Genomic DNA, 16,237 nt, shown 5'->3' with positions numbered 1-16,237 from the left:
AGAGTGCATGTTTACTATACATTCCTTTCTTGTTTTGGTGCATACTACCATATCCCAAAATATGGAAAGCAAAGAGCTTCCAGTAGAAAAGATTTCTGTCACAGTATCGAAGATCAAGAACTGATCATAGCTCTTAAGATATGCGTTTTAGAGCCATGTTTACTTGACGTTTTCGTCTCGAATGATAATTCCTGTTATATCCCTGAATATTGACCATCACTTTTACATCTACATCCATACTCCGCAAGCCACCTGACGGTGTGTGGCGGAGGGTACTGTGAGTACCTCTTTCGGTTCTCCCTTCTATTCCGGTCTCGTATTGTTCGTGGAAAGATTGATTGTCAGTATGCCTCTGTGTGGGCTCTAATCTCTCTGATTTTATCCTCATGGTCTCTTCGCGGGATATACCTAGGATGGAGCAATATACTGCTTGACTCCTCGGTGAAGGTATGTTCTCGAAACTTCAACAAGAGCCCGTACCGAGCTACTGAGCGTCTCTCTTGCAGAGTCTTCCACTGGAGTTTATCATCTCCGTAACGCTTTCGCGATTACTAAATGATCCTGTAACGAAGCGCGCTGGTCTCCGTTGGATCTCCTCTATCTCTTCTATCAACCCTATCTGGTACGGATCCCACACCGATGAGCAGTATTCGAGCAGTGGGCGAAAAAGTGTACTGTAACCTACTTCCTTTGTTTTCGGACTGCATTTCCTTAGGATTCTTCCAATGAATCTCAGTCTGGCATCTATTTTACCGACGATTAATTTTTTATGGTAATTCCATTTTAGATCACTCCTAATGCCTACTCCCAGATAATTTATGGAATTAACTGCTTCCAGTTGCTGACCTGCTATTTTGTAGCAAAATGATAAGGGAACTATCTTTCTATGTATTCGCAGCACATTACACTTGTCTACATAGAGATTCAATTGCCATTCCCTGCACCTTGCGTCAATTCGTTGCAGATTCTCCTGGATTTCAGAACAATTTTCCATTGTTACAACCTCTCGATATACTATAGCATCATCCGCAAAAAGCCTCAATGAACTTCCGATGTTATCCACAAGGTCATTTATATACAGGGTGAGTCACGTAACGTTACCGCTGGATATATTTCGTAAACCACATCAAATACTGAGGAACCGATTCCACAGACCGAACGTGAGAAGAGGGGCTAGTGTAATTGTTTAATACAAACCATACAAAAATGCACGGAAGTATGTTTTTTAACACAAACCTACGTTTTTTTAAATGGAACCACGTTAGTTTTGTTAGCACATCTGAACATACAAACAAATACGTAATCAGTGCCATTTGTTGCATTGTAAAATGTTAATTACCTCACGTTCGGTCTGTGGAATCGATTCGTCAGTATTTGATGTGGTTTACGAAATATATCCAGCGGTAATGTTAGGTGACTCAGCCTGTATATTGTGAATTGCAACGGTCCTACGACACTCCCCTGCGGCAAACCTGAAATCACTCTTACTTTGGAATGACATGCTGCGTTCTGTTATCTAGGAACTCTCAATCCAATCACACAATTGGTCTGATAGTCCATATGCTCTTACTTTGTTCATTAAACGACTGTGGGGAACTGTATCAAACGCCTTGCGGAAGTCAAGAAACACGGCACTTCTGAAACACGCTGTATATCGCTGAACTAGCACTCCTAGAAGACACGATATCGTGGAGAAATTGCTTAGTCACAGCTTCTGGGGTGAATTCCAGAATGAATTTTTCACTCTTCAGTATATTGTGCGCCGTTTCAAAACTTCCTATCACATTAAAACTGTTTTCAACTGTCCCAACACATGGCAGGCTTCACATACCCGTTTGCCTCTTCAAAACTCGTCGTCTTTAGGTACGAATAGCCAAATCTAATCTTATTTTTCTGATCTATCTGAAAACTCGAGCTACGCTATCAGGTGGACCTGAACACCTGCGATACTTCCAAGTTTGATAAGGGTTACAAATAGCACCCAACTGTTAACAAATAAATTCTAATGATAGTTGAGGACTGTGAACCATGAATGACTCCTACATTTCGAGGAAACCAGATCTCTCAAAGAAACTCGAGCTCTTACCAATATCAGTTTAATTATATATAGTCCACAACAGTTACAAAACGGGTGTCTGTATCTCCTGTGACTCACGAGGTATCTAGTGTCTTGCAGTCACTAAACATTTACTTTTTATGCTTTTATTTTCCAAAGACAAGCTAGATACCATATGATAATTTTGCTCATAGAGTTGTTTCTCATTGACTAGCGGAAATTACCTGTTCTGTTCACGATTGTAACACAGACTATCGATTGGAAACAGGTGTTTTCTTCCCACGTAGCAACGATGATTATGATGATGATGTTTGGTTTGTGGGGCGCTCAAATGCACGGTCATCAGCGCCGGTACAGTGTTCCAATTTTTGCATAGTCCAGTTTTTTCACAATCGAATCCAGCCACTGTCACGAATGATGATGATGATGATGGTGAAATGATTAGGATAACACAAACGCCCAGTCCTCGGGCAGAGATTAGTATAATAACTTGCGTAGTAGTTGAGAGTAGTCGATTAAGAATTATGGCCTTGCTTTACAGATTGAGAGTAAAGGTAATTATAGAAGAGAAATAAGTCGGCGCAAGAGGGTCTTTGAGCAAAAATTGTGTTTTTAAGAAAAGTAATGAGAAGTAGTGTGGAAGCCAACGTGGAGCATTGCGTTAACGGTCGTAAGCCGGTAGCGGTAGCGTCGTATGGGTCACAATAACAGTTACGCAAGAGGATTGCAAAGCCAACATAACTGAATGCAGCAGTAAAGTGAACTGCACAGCAGTGGCTGCGTAGCAAGAGAAGTGATGTCACAACAGCAGAACAAGTCTCTTGTTATAGACGACGAAGAGCCGGGTTTTAGTGAAAAATGCACACCAGAGGCTTAAAATAAGTCTGAATTTGGAGACAGGCGATCACTTTCCATCTCTCGACATTAGCTGCGTCCCACGTTGCCGGAGCAGAGAGAGGGGCCATGCAGGCTCCATGACGTGGACGGCCATGGCCTCTAAAGGTTGCCGACCTGCGACGGGATGGCATCAGCGACGCAGGGTGTCAACTCAGCAGGAAGGGCAGAAGCCGGTACGTCAGCGTTGGCCGGGGACAACAGAGAGAGGCATGGCTACCTCGCTACGTTCATGTATTGAAGTCAATAGTAGTCTTTCTTAACTGTAAAGTGTGTTGGACCCACCCAGCCTACCATTCACCACCACACCCTCCAGCCGCGAAATTTTGCAGGAAGAGAGTCAGTGAGGTTCTGGAAGGTGCCGACAGGGATGTGGAGCCATGCCGACTCCAATGCCATGGACAGCTGCACTAGGTTTATTAGTTGAGGACCCGTGGTGCAAACAGCCCGGTCGAGACAGTCCCACAAACTCCCGATTGGGTTTAAATATGGGGAGTTTGGTGGTCAGGGGAATATGGTAAACTCATCGAACCGTGCACGCAGACTGTAAGCTGTGTGACACGTTTCGTTGTTCTGCTGGTAGATGCCAAGGTGACCAGAAAACTGCATGTAGAGGTGGATGTAGTCTCCAAGGAGAGATGCGTACTTGTTTTGGTCCAGTGTGTCTTGCATAATGACGAGATCATCAAGACAATGCCACGAAAAGATTCCCCCAGACCGCAACGTTCCCTCCTCCGACTTTGACCCTGCTGGCGATTATTGCAGGGTGTGCTTTCACACGTTTCACGCCGTACACGCCAACGGCCGTCTGTCATCTGAAAAGGCTACCTGTCGCTAGTCGGTAGACGTCCAGTTGCAGTATTGCCGTGCAAATTTCAGGCTTCGCTCTCGATGAATAGCAGTGAGCACTGGTGCTTGTACCAGACGCCTGCTACGGCGGCCCATGCGCAGCAACGTTCGCTGAACGGCCGGTGAGGAGACACCGTGGGTAGCCCCTGGTTTCTTCTGGCCAGTCGTTGCTCAACAGTTGCACGTCAATTCGCCCTTATTCATCTCCGCAGCCGTCGCCCATCCCTGACATCTATGACCCGTGGTGCACCACAGTTGCCTCAGCGCCGGTTTTGGATAGCTCCATTTTGCCATGCAAGGTATATTTTAACCACGGCAGCACGTGAACAGTTTACAGACTTAACCGTTTCCGAAATGCTTCCACCTTTGCCAGTCATCATGCTCTTTCTGACGTCAGATAAATTGTTCCGTTTTCCCATTACGACCGACTGCATCCTATTCTGCGTCCACTGGACACGCTTTATATACCCTCCACTGCTAGTGCTTCCCCCTGCCATCTGTCTGCTATTCCATGTTGACGTCAAACATAGGCGGTGGTCACATTAATGTGAGTGGATCGTGTAATATTCATTCGTTGTAGCACAGTCGTGTGCTTTACGTAAATATGAAAGTCCGTGGTCTCTGAAAACGCACTGAAATAAATTACTCATGCAGCATTGTCCATCACGAGATGACTTATGATTCCGAAATTCACTCACCATTTATATATCGTGCAAATACCAGACAGACAAAATCAGCTAGATTAAGGTACGTGCGGAAGCAACTGACAGGTTGTGTATCTCATTCGTGTTCCTAATAAGAAGGCAACATTGGGAGTAAATGAAACTAGTACTATTAGTCCTCGTATAAGCAATACTCTTAAGTCGATTGAGGCAACAAAAATATTACAGGCTTCTCACTAAAACTGAGTACTATACCTTGCAATACAAACCATGTCACCGAAACAATAAAAGCGGATTGATGAGCTTTCGAACTGTGTTATATGGATTGACTACTTAAGAATATAATACTCCTAGCCCAATTAGCAGTTTGCAGATCAACTTTACTCAGAAAGTTTACAGCTTCTCTATTTTCCAACAGTTGCCCCTGGATGCATCATTCAGGAGCTCCAATAAATTCTGCTAATATAATAATTTATTGCATGTGTTAACGCAGGACGCTGCCTTAAGTATAAGGTTCGTCAAATCAACTTTTAGCACAAATCGCAACCTACGTGGGGAATATATTACGCGAATCTTCGCATCTCGAATATATATGACTCTAATCATAAAGCACTACGGAAGCAGGCAGCGTCCTAAGTCACTGAACTGTTCTCAGAGAGGCTTCAGATACGAGCCCTGGATAAGGCATTGGTGGGAGCTGAATCTGTCTGTCCCAAGTCTCGGTTAAATCCTGTGACTTATGACAACTATGCTTGCTGTTGTCCACACAATAACTTATTCCCATCCCTGAGGCTGTGCGAACAGCAGTCTAAAACGTGCAGAGGTACATCACGACACACAAGCACTTATACAGTGTGTATGACGAGGATAGGAAGCAGCATAGAAGCAATATTTTCGACACCAAGAAAGCTTTCAGCAAAGTTAGACATTCCTTCTTGACGTACACTGAGGTGACAAAAGTATGGGGTACCTCCTAATATCGAGTCGGACCACCTTTAGCCCGGGATAGTGCAACAACTCGATGTGGCATGGACTCAACAAGTCGTTGGAAGTCCCCGCAGAAATACTGAGCCATGTTGCCTCTACAGTCGTCCATATCTACAGCAGTGTTGGCGGTGCAAGATTTTGTACACAAACTGACCTCTCGCTTACGTTACCATAAATGTTCGATGGGCTTCATGTTGGGCGATCTGGTAGGCCAAATCATTCGCTCGAATTGTCCAGAATGTTCTCGAAACTAATCGCGAACTATTTTGGCCTGGTAATATGGTGCATTGTCATCCAAATAAATGTCATCGTTGAATGGCTGCGAATTGTCTCCAAGTAGCCGAACATAACGATTTCCAGTGAATGACCGGTTCAGTTGTTGTAGAGGACGCAGTTCAGTCCATGTAAACAAAGCCCACGTCATTATGGAGCCACCATCAGCTTGCGTAAGGGTCCATAGCTTCGTGGAGTCTGCACCACATTCGAACCATACCAACATCACTTACCAACTGAAATCGGAACTGACCTGACGAGGTCAGCAGAGGCACTCCACTCACGTCGGTCGTCTGCTGCCATAGCCCATTAACGCCAAATTTAGCAGGACTGTCCTAACGGATATGCTCGATATGCGTCCGTATTGATTTCCACATTTATTTTAAGCAGTGTTGCTTCTCTATTAGCGCTGATAACTCTATGCAAACGCCGCTGCTCTCGGTCGTTAAGTAAAGTCCGTCGGCCACTGCGTTGTCCCTGGTGAGAGGTAATGCCTGAAATTTGGTATTCTCGGCAGATATTTGACACTGTGGATCTCGGAATATTGAATCCCCTAACGATTTCCGAAATGGAATGTGCCGTGCTACTAGCTTCAACTACCACTGCGCATTCAGAGTCTGTTAATTCCAGTTGTGCGGCAGTAATAACGTCGGACACCTTTTCAAATGAATCACCTGAGGAAAAATGACAGTTCTGCCTATGGACTACCGTTTTATACCTTGTGTACGCTATGCTACCGCCATCTGTATATGTGCATATCGCTATCCCATGACTTTATGTCAACTCTGTGTATGAAGTAATCAAGTTAGACATTCCAGCGCTCCGTAATTCGATCTCAGTCCTTTCATATCAATGAGAGAGCTTTTTGTGAGAGCAGAAAACATGATAACCATATCTGGAACGCTGTTTCCGGAGCCTCGGAGAAATCTATGTAACACGAGTGGCGTATCGAAGACACCGAACAGAGGGGCTCGCTATACACCGACAACAAGTCAATTGAAAAAGAAAAAAACATCATTAACCTTAAATTTGTATCAAGGACACCCAAGAACATCTTGAAGTTTTCACCAACTGATGCGAAGTCTAGAAATTAGGTATGATTGCTGACAAAAACGTCTCTGACTATATTTATTTCCACGCTGATATTCCTTAGCCGTTGTATCTCCGGCGGCAGTCAGAAACTGAAATAGATCAAATACTGTATTTATTTAGTTAAAGGTAAAGTTAGATAAGTTTTTACAAGCAGTCTAATAGACCTGGCTGCGAAGTCCTGCCTCACATATCTACTCCGTAGGAATGGAACATATTCAGCAGATGTTGGCTTGAAAATGTAAGGACCAATTATATTGCACGCCATGATACGTGGCACTGTAGTGTGTAGATATTGCTGCGACGGTGGTGCAAACATACCTAGAGAGCCTACGATAGTTAGGATCATGAGCGCCATTACCGCCGTGCCTCCATTTTGTCCGACAATTCCACTACCCTGATGCCTGAGACAAAACACGCATGTCTACAATTGCCAGACAATTTACGATATTACATAGTACAGACCAAATACTGCCATTCAGATCACAGGAAAACCAGCTTCCCATAGTTTCGCATGGAGTTCAGGAAACACACACTCCTCTATTTCAAGTTCTGTACACAACGGAAACTGTCGCAACTTCACCACCGGCGCGTTTTGCGTCTGATATATCACAGTCGTCCTTCTGATTTAGAAATAAACTTGTGGAGATAAACAGAAGCGAGAGACTTACTCTTTGTGCATTTTTCTTCGGCACATGCGAGAAAGAAATGTACACAGAGCTTCAGTTTATCACCTTAAGGACATGAGCTACTCAGCCAGTTAAAACGCAGCCCGGCGACGACGATACGGCCTTGGTGAAAGCGCCATTACGTAACTACTGCCAGCAGACAGTTGCGTTGCTTTCAGAGCATCACAGACATGACGCGAAACTCAATTCTGTCCTCTAAAGAGAGTTTGTGCAACAGTTATGTGTGTGTGTGTGTGTGTGTGTGTGTGTGTGTGTGTGTAGAAATGTTATTTCATTCTAGGCTACACTTTAAATTAGACTAGTTGTTGACTGTTATAGGAAACGCGCTCGAGGTATCGTGTAGTGTTTGTGATACGCAGGAAACGACTTTTTAGTAGTAACGCTGTCGCTTATTACCACAATACGCTGAGTCGGAAACACCCTGCTGACAGAAATGTTACCTGGAGGGAAAGCGATTCTACACGATGAAACGTATAGGGCTTCCTTTCTTTTCGTTGCACTCTAGACTGGCATTTGAAACTATAATACATTGTACTGCGATGCAGTCGCCGTCGTACGTGAAGTACGACAAATAATATTCCGTAACAAATCTTTGAGGCGCCGGTGTTTAGAGACTGAGATCGCTTCCAATACATTTGATAATGTCAGGTAATCATCATATTTATTAGTCTTCAGTATGGAAGAAAAATTATATTTTCCATACAAAAATCTACGCACTGTTACTGAACTAAGTATTCACTTTCTGCTCAGTTATAGAGAGGGTCTTTCAATAGCAGACCCAAAACCTTCTGCAGCGTCTCGCATATCCGCATCCAAAGCAAAACGGCGGCCTTTAGCTTCATCTGCAGCATATTAAAAACGAAAAGTCTGCACTACGAAAAATCGGATCAGTATTGCTTTCCCACTGTCACACACACCACATGAAGAGATGCAGGTGTCTAATAAATGTATGTTTCTTTATCCCATACTACATATATATCATACTATTCATAGGAATACCTATAGGAGTCACATGTAGCAAAACAATGGGTTTGTTCCACGCAACGAATTCACTGTATTTGGTTCGTCGGTGACTCTGATAATCAGATCCTAATTTCGGGGAACTGGAAGTATTTTACGAACAGAAAACTGTTGGATTAGAATCCAGGGCATACTAAAGATGCAAAAGTAACAGTACTACCGGCCGGAGTGGCCGAGCGGTTCTAGGTGCTACAGTCTGGAACCGCGCGACCGCACCGGTCGCAGGTTCGAATCCTGCCTCGGGCATGGATGTGTGTGATGTCCTTAGGTTGGTTAGGTTTAAGTAGTTCTAAGTTCTAGGGGATTTATGACCTCAGAAGTTAAGTCCCATAGTGCTCAGAGCCATTTGAACCAAGTAACAGTACTAAAAATGTAAGTACTATAATATGTGTTACTTTTGAGTATGTCTCACAGAGGCGACTGTTCTCATTGCTCTTTATGAGCTACTACAGGGTCAGTGAAATTACAGAAAAGACAAAAGAAATCACGAGAAATCTTTTTTATATAATAAGGACGGAGTGTGGCTGTCAATCTTTTGTCTTGACGCCACTTGGTCTATTTTCGCTAGAGTCTGTCGTTATTTTGTACGGAACTCCCTTTTCGGCCTCACTGTGCTTAATGGACAGCGTCCCAGAGCTTTGGGGCACACAAATATTAGGAGACGCTTATCAGTGTTGTAATCACCCAGCAGCAGCTGGCAACTAAACCGACAGCGGCAGTCCGTTCTTAAGGAAGCACTCCATGGGGTATCGCATTAATAACTGGTTCGTTAACACTAACGTAATCAGAAAGAGTGACCGCAGAATGAACCCAGCACAGTGAGTTGATACAGATTTGTATAGATTCGGTGGCTGAACTTACCAGAAGTCGATACCAGCGGGATTCGATCAGACGTAAAAGCGGCAGGAGTGCGGGAGGACGCGAGCGGCGAGAGAAAACAACTGCGGCGGCCAACTACTGCCGACTGGCAACAGATGTGGGCGGCAGCGGCAAGCGGCGCTTCCGTCTTCCCCACCACTCCGCGCCGCCGTAAAAACACACCCAGCCACGCTGCGCAGACACGCCGCCGCTTCATTCGCGTGCCAAGCCACTTTCTCCCCTCACTGCTCCTTGCACGCAATCACTCACTGCCGCCCAGCTGACACCAAAAGCACGATTCAGAAAAGACGTGAGGATGTCTACGTAAACACGGTGAACCACATCTATTTCGAGAACAATCGAAGACGTCGAAACACACTCTTCGGCAAATAATTGTAAGCCACTAAATTTTTTTAATGGGCAATTCTGTTAACTCTTGCAGCAACCGAATTATTGATGTATACATCTCTTGTCTGAATGGAACAATATACAGTGTGTTTCACAATTCATAATACACACTTTTAAAGGTTGTAGAGGGGACTTTGTAGATCAAGTTTTACACAGGAACCCCTGCCCGGAAACGTCATCCAACGACGCTACAGTGCGTCAAAGTCTTAGGTGCGGTACCTCTAAATGTACAGATAGTTCCTGAAGGAAATATATCCAGAAATTTTTAATGTACCGTCCGCAGCGACATTGCTGCTAGTGGTCTCGAATCTGTAATCATTGCTCTTTTGCACAGTGTATAGATAAAGAGTGTGAGAGTTGAATGTTTTGTTTTGTCGGTTGCAGTTTAAAATGAGTGCAAAATATCTGAAGCGTCACAAGGCAGCGTTCCTTGTAAATCATCCAAAGGGATGAAAGCTTTCATATGAAGCTGCTACTAAAATTCTTAGAAAGTCAAAGACATTCGTTACGTAGAGAGTCAAACGATATTTCGATGTTGGAAAAGTGGATGATTTACCGGAGCCGGGTCTAAGATACCGTCGATAATGGCAGCGATTGGATAACCATTAGGTAATTGTGCATTTGGTAATAACAAACATTTTCATGTAAACATATATTTATAATAGTGCTTTCTACATCTACATCTACGTGGATACTCTGTAAATTTCATTTAAATGCCTGTCAGATGGTTCATGAACCACCTTCACAATAATCCTCTATTATTCCAATCTCGTACAGCGCGCAGTAGAAACGAACACCTATATCTTTCGTGCAAGCTTTCATTTCCCTTATTTTATTATGATGATCGTTTCTCTCTATGTCGCATTCGGAGGAGAAATTTCGTGATTGAAATTTCGTGAGAAGATTCCGCCGCAACGAAAACCGCCTTTGTTTTAATTATTTCCACTCCAAATCCAGTTCATTTCAGTGACACTCTCTCCCCTATTTCGCGATAATACAAGACGTGCTGCCCTTCTTTGAACTTTCTCGATGTACTCCGTCAGTCCCATCTGGTAAGGGTCCCACACGGCGCAGCAGTATTCTAAAAGAGGACGAGCAAGCGTAGTGGAGCCAGTCTCTTTAGTAGATCTGTTACATTTTCTAAGTGTCCTGCCAATAAAACGCAATTCTTGGTTAGCCTTTCCCACAACATTTTCCATGTGTTCCTTCCAATCTAAGTTGTTCGTAATTGTAATTCCTGGGTATTTATTTGAATTTACGACCTTTAGATTCGACTGATTTATGGTGTAAGCGAAGTTCAACGGATTCCTTTTAGCACTCATGTGGATGACTTTACATTTTTCGTTATTTAGGGTCAATTGCCAATTTTTACACATACAGATATCTTTTTTAAATCGTTTTACAATTTGTATTGATCTGACGACGTCACTAGGCGATAAACGACAGGCACATCAGCAAACAACCTAAAACGACTGCTCAGATTGTTCCATAAATCGTTTATATAGATAATGAACAGCAAAGGGCCTATAATACTGCCTTGAGGAACGCCAGAAACCACCTCTGTTTTACTCGATGACTTTCCATCAATTACTACGAACTGTGACCCCTATGACAGGAAATCACGAATCCGGTCACAAAGCTGAAACGATATTCCATGAGCACGCAACTTCACTACAAGCTGCTTGTGTGGTCAATGTCAAAAGTCTTCTGGAAATCTAGATATACGTAATCAATTTGAAATTCCTTGTCAATAGCACTCAACACTTCGTGTGAGTAAAGAGCTAGTTGAGTTTCACAAGAACGATGTTTTCTAAATCTGTGTTGACTGTGTGTCAATAGACTGTTCTCTTCGAGGTAATTCATAATGTTCGAACACAATATATGTTCCAAAATCCTACTGTATATCGACGATAATGATGTGGCCCGGTAATTTAGTGGATTACTCCTACTGCCTTTGTTGAATATTGGTGTGTCTTGTGAAACTTTCCAGTCTTTGGGTATGGATGTTTCGTCGAGCGTACGGTTGTATATGATTGTTAAGTACGGAGCTATTGCATCAGCATACTCTGAACAGAACCTAGCTGGTACACAGTCTGGATCGGATGACTTGCCTTTGTTAAGTGATTTAAGTTGCTTCACTGCCCCGAGGATATCTACTTCCACGCTACTCATGTTGGCATATGTTCCTGATTCGAATTTTGGAATATCTAGTTTGTATTCTTTAGTGAAGGAATTTCGGAAGGCTGTGTTTAGTAACTCTGCTTTAACTAATCCCTGTATTCATTCTGATGCTTGTTATTAGCTCGGGATTATTTGTTGCTAAGAGGTCAAGTGTGTTTTCACAACTGTTTATTATTCGCGTGGTCTCATGAACTAAGTGCTCCAAATAATTTTCAGAGAATGTAGAATAATTTCGGATGATGTTTTATGCATACCTCCGGATTTAAACATGTATTTTCGCCAACGTATCCAGGGTAGATTAAAGTCACCACCAACTGTAATTGTATGAGTCGGTACGTGTATGAAATTAAGTTCAAGTTTTCTTTCAGCCCTTCAGCAATTGTATCATCTAAATTGGGGGGTCGGTAAAAGGATTCAATTATTATTTTATTCCGGTTGCCAAGAATGATCTCTGCCCATACCAACTCGCAGGAATTGTGCGACAAGATAAACTACTTCTAACAGCAATAAACACGCCACCGCCAACTGTGTTTAGCCTATCCTTTCAGAACACCGCCAGGTTCTTCGCAAAAATTTTGGCTGAACTTATCTTAGCTTTCAGTGCCTACAATGATTTAAGCATCAGTTCTTTCTATTAGCGGTTGGAGCTCCGGTATTTTCCCAACACAACTACAACAATTTACAACTGTTATACCGATGGTTTCTCTATCTACGTTATTCCTGTATTCGGCCTTGATCCTTTGAGACTGAAGCCCTTTTCGTGTTTTCCCGAGACTCTCTAACTTAAAAAACGTCCAGTCGACGCCACACAGCCCCTGCTAACCGTGTAGCTGCCTCCTGTGTGTAGAAGACTCCTGACCTTTTCAGCCGAACCCGAAACCCAACCACCCTATGCCGCAAGTCGAGGTATCTGCAGCCTACACGGTATTCCATACAGATAACGGCATACACTTTCCTGTAGAACGGACTGTGTGTATACACAGGGTGATTCCTTGATGATGTTATAAACTTTCAAAGACGATGGGGAAGGATAAATGTATCAATCTGAGGTAAGGGTCTCTTCACCGGGAAAGAAAGAGTCGAAAGTTATAAGTGAAAATCGGTTTGAGAACTCTGACAGTGGAGATGTGTTTCACACTAGCGAAGATAAACAAGTGCTCATAGCTCCTCAATTATGCAGTTTAGAGCCCATGTTTACAAATAATTTTTTCTTCTCTTGGTCAATACTACCACCTCTGAAAGTTGCATACCCTACATTCTTAGCAACAACTGTAACCGTAAATCAATTCCACTGTCAGAGGTATCAGAATGATGTAACTTTCGACTCATTCCAGTACAGGGTCCTTGCCTCAAATCATACATTCATCCTTCTCCATCATCCTAGAAAGATTGTAACATCATCACAGAATCATCCTGTATATTCATGCATTTACAGACGCCGGCGCCTACTACTCTGACGCTCTGTAGCGTTTCTTGACATAGGTTTCTATATAAAACTTGATCTACTAAGTTCCGTCTACAAGCTCTGCAAGTGTGTAAAATGAACTCTGAAACAAAAATAGCCAAAGGCCTATCTTAAAACTTTTTACGCAGGGATTTACGTATAGAAATCCAAAAAGTGGAGGTGAGGGAAACATTGTGATTGATCCTCGGAGAAATGGAGACCCCCCGGTCATTTTTCCTCTATTACCCTAACCCTAGCAACAGTAGCAAACATGATGAGAGGACGGAGAAGGAAGATATCAGCTAATAACGTAAAAGTTGTAAGGTGTCAGGCAAACCCAACACCTTCCACGAAAACCCTGACATGATAAGCAAATCCAGTAGTATGTCACATAGCTCCGAATAAATCGTGACATTAAATTAACCAAAGTAATACGAGTAACGAGTGAGCAAATGGAATACCACAGACTAACACAAGAATGCCTAAATGCATGTCATACCTTCCCACCATGAGACAGACGCAGTTCCGAGGGGAGAAACGAGAACAGAAGCTGAGAGCAGAACCGTGTTAAGCTAGAAGGCCCTACGATAAGGGACGGACAGGACACCCACGTTGCCAGCTAACCACTAGGACCACCCCAGCTGCAAATTTTAGCGTGAGACTTTTTCGCGTCTCTGTTACGCCAGGACCACCCCCCAGCCCATGTTAAAAGCTAGAGCCCTCCAGAAGAACAGTATAGATCTTACGATAACACAAAAAGGGCCACCCCAGCCGCATGTTTTAGCGTGAGACTTTTTCGCGTCTCTGTTACGTCAGGACCACCCCCCAGCCCACGTTAAAAGATAGAGCCCACCAGAACAACAGTATAGATCTTACGATAACATTAAAAGGACCACACCACCTGCAAGTTTTAGCGTGAGACTTTTTCGCATCTCTGTTACGTTGCAAACTTTAAAAACATTGCCACACCACGAAAAGTATAACGTTTCTCATTGGATAGACAGAATTTTTGTAGGCAGAGCTTAAGGTTAACACTGAGACCCTGATTGGTCAGATGAAAACACAACCAGATAGTGTTTTTAAACCAACTTTGGTAAATTGTAGTAAGGAGAAGTTAGGAGAGAGTTGCTTCCGAGACGGCGAGGTGCACGGAGCTGCGCCGGCCGCCGCCCCCTGATGAACACCGACAAGGTAATGAACGCACGCGATGCTGCATAACAGCGCATAAAGCTTCATTCAGAACTGAAGAAGTCTCATCTGTTACACCCCCTTTTTGCGTAATACTAGTGTCGATCGTCAAGTAAAGCTCATGGTGTTCACATTTGCCACTTGAAGTAAAAATCTGAAACGCGATGATTTTTCTGTTATATAGTTATTGAGAAGCCACATCAGCCACTGTAATTTACGACAAGTTAGATAAGTAATTAAAGATAATTGAGGGTCACTGTAGACCATTTTGATAGTTTTCTCTTTTGTGAAACTTAATTTAAACCTAGATTATAGATGTGATATGGCATAGGTCATCCTTCAATCCATTGTAGAACTTGGAAACCCATTCAGGGAATATTCGTTCACACTTTTGTTGAACGCAGTTGGTTTTTACCATCCTGTATTAAAACATTTCCTTGTATCAGTAGTGCAATTTATAAACAATGTTTTGTGAGTAGAATAAAATTTCCAATGGTAAACTTAACTGCTTTTTCGACGTTATTTTTACCAGCTAACTAAAAATAGGAAAGCCTTGAACCCCTTCCACTAAATTTAGTTAGTATTAAGATTCTTTTACGGGGAGTGCAGTGGAGCTGACGCTGAAATCATTAAGTATTTGGTTATATCATCGCAAGTTTCACTGAACTCTTCTGAATTCTACATGTCATGTGTGGTCTGGCGTCTCCTTACCAGCAACAGGTCCCAGGTTCAAACTAGTCCATTCCCTAAAAAACACGCTCAGAGCGTCGTTCCGCGAAAGTGGTAGGGAGACACGATATAGAACAAACAGACACCACGCAGAATGTTAGAAAATGGCCACCCTGCCAGGATGGTAAAATACCATGATTGAAGGTCGACCACATGCCTAACTAGGCCAGAAAAATATCCTGTTGAAAAATTTTCGCAATAAAAAAATTTTTTTGAACGTTATAAATAGTCGAAAACAGTAGCTGCAGCTATAGATAGTAAGAAAGTATTCAATAAAAGTGAGACATTCTGGCAGAGACAATAGCATAATTAAGTTATGAATTTTAATATTGTTAGAATTATGTTTTCTCTCCTATGCAAGCGCACAGGTGGCGGATACATCGTTGACAAGTTGGTTCTGACCCAACAAGTAAGTGAATGGATTGTCAGTCTTGGTAGTATCAAGTCGTGTGAACAAAAAGTTTATGAAACGCGTGAGATCGTATGAGCGCACGTTGACGCGAAATAGGGCGCGTGAATGGCTTTTAAAACAGAACATAAGGGATTCGGAAAGATAAGCAATGGCAGATCGAGACCTTGACCGAATTGAGGTAGAGACCCAGCATGAAAATGGACAGAGAATAGAGGACAGTACAACAGACGATGCAGTATCGCGAGAAATAGGACATATAACGCAGCATAACGAGGATAATGTACGCCAAGGCATAGAAAACGTAAGTCAGCATACGACAGACGAGCAGGAAAGTAGAGAGACAGCCGATGACGATTCTAGCTTGCGTCTTGAATACGTAGAACCCATAGTACAAGTAATCAGAGCTCCCTCACCACAGAGTACAAGGAATTCGAGCAGAAACGTGTCACAGCACAGTTCAACGCAATCGGTTGCAAACCAACAATTGGGCGAAAACAC

General features: G+C 43.0%; 1 protein-coding gene across 1 annotated transcript in view; it reads right to left on the bottom strand.

Moving 5' to 3' along the window:
• The window catches only part of LOC124722551 (7-dehydrocholesterol reductase), a 131,250-nt gene extending 121,766 nt beyond the window's left edge, over positions 1-9,484 (bottom strand). Inside the window, exon 1 of the mRNA XM_047247692.1 lies at positions 9,381-9,484. The gene's annotated coding sequence lies outside the window, so the exon portion shown is untranslated. The remainder of the gene's footprint in view (positions 1-9,380) is intronic.
• Between the last annotated feature and the right edge of the window lie 6,753 nt (positions 9,485-16,237).

This window comes from Schistocerca piceifrons, chromosome X (assembly GCF_021461385.2).
Source record: "Schistocerca piceifrons isolate TAMUIC-IGC-003096 chromosome X, iqSchPice1.1, whole genome shotgun sequence".
Classification (NCBI taxonomy): domain Eukaryota; kingdom Metazoa; phylum Arthropoda; class Insecta; order Orthoptera; family Acrididae; genus Schistocerca; species Schistocerca piceifrons.
Note: the sequence above shows the minus strand (reverse complement) of the source record. Positions and strands in the feature narration are given on the sequence as shown.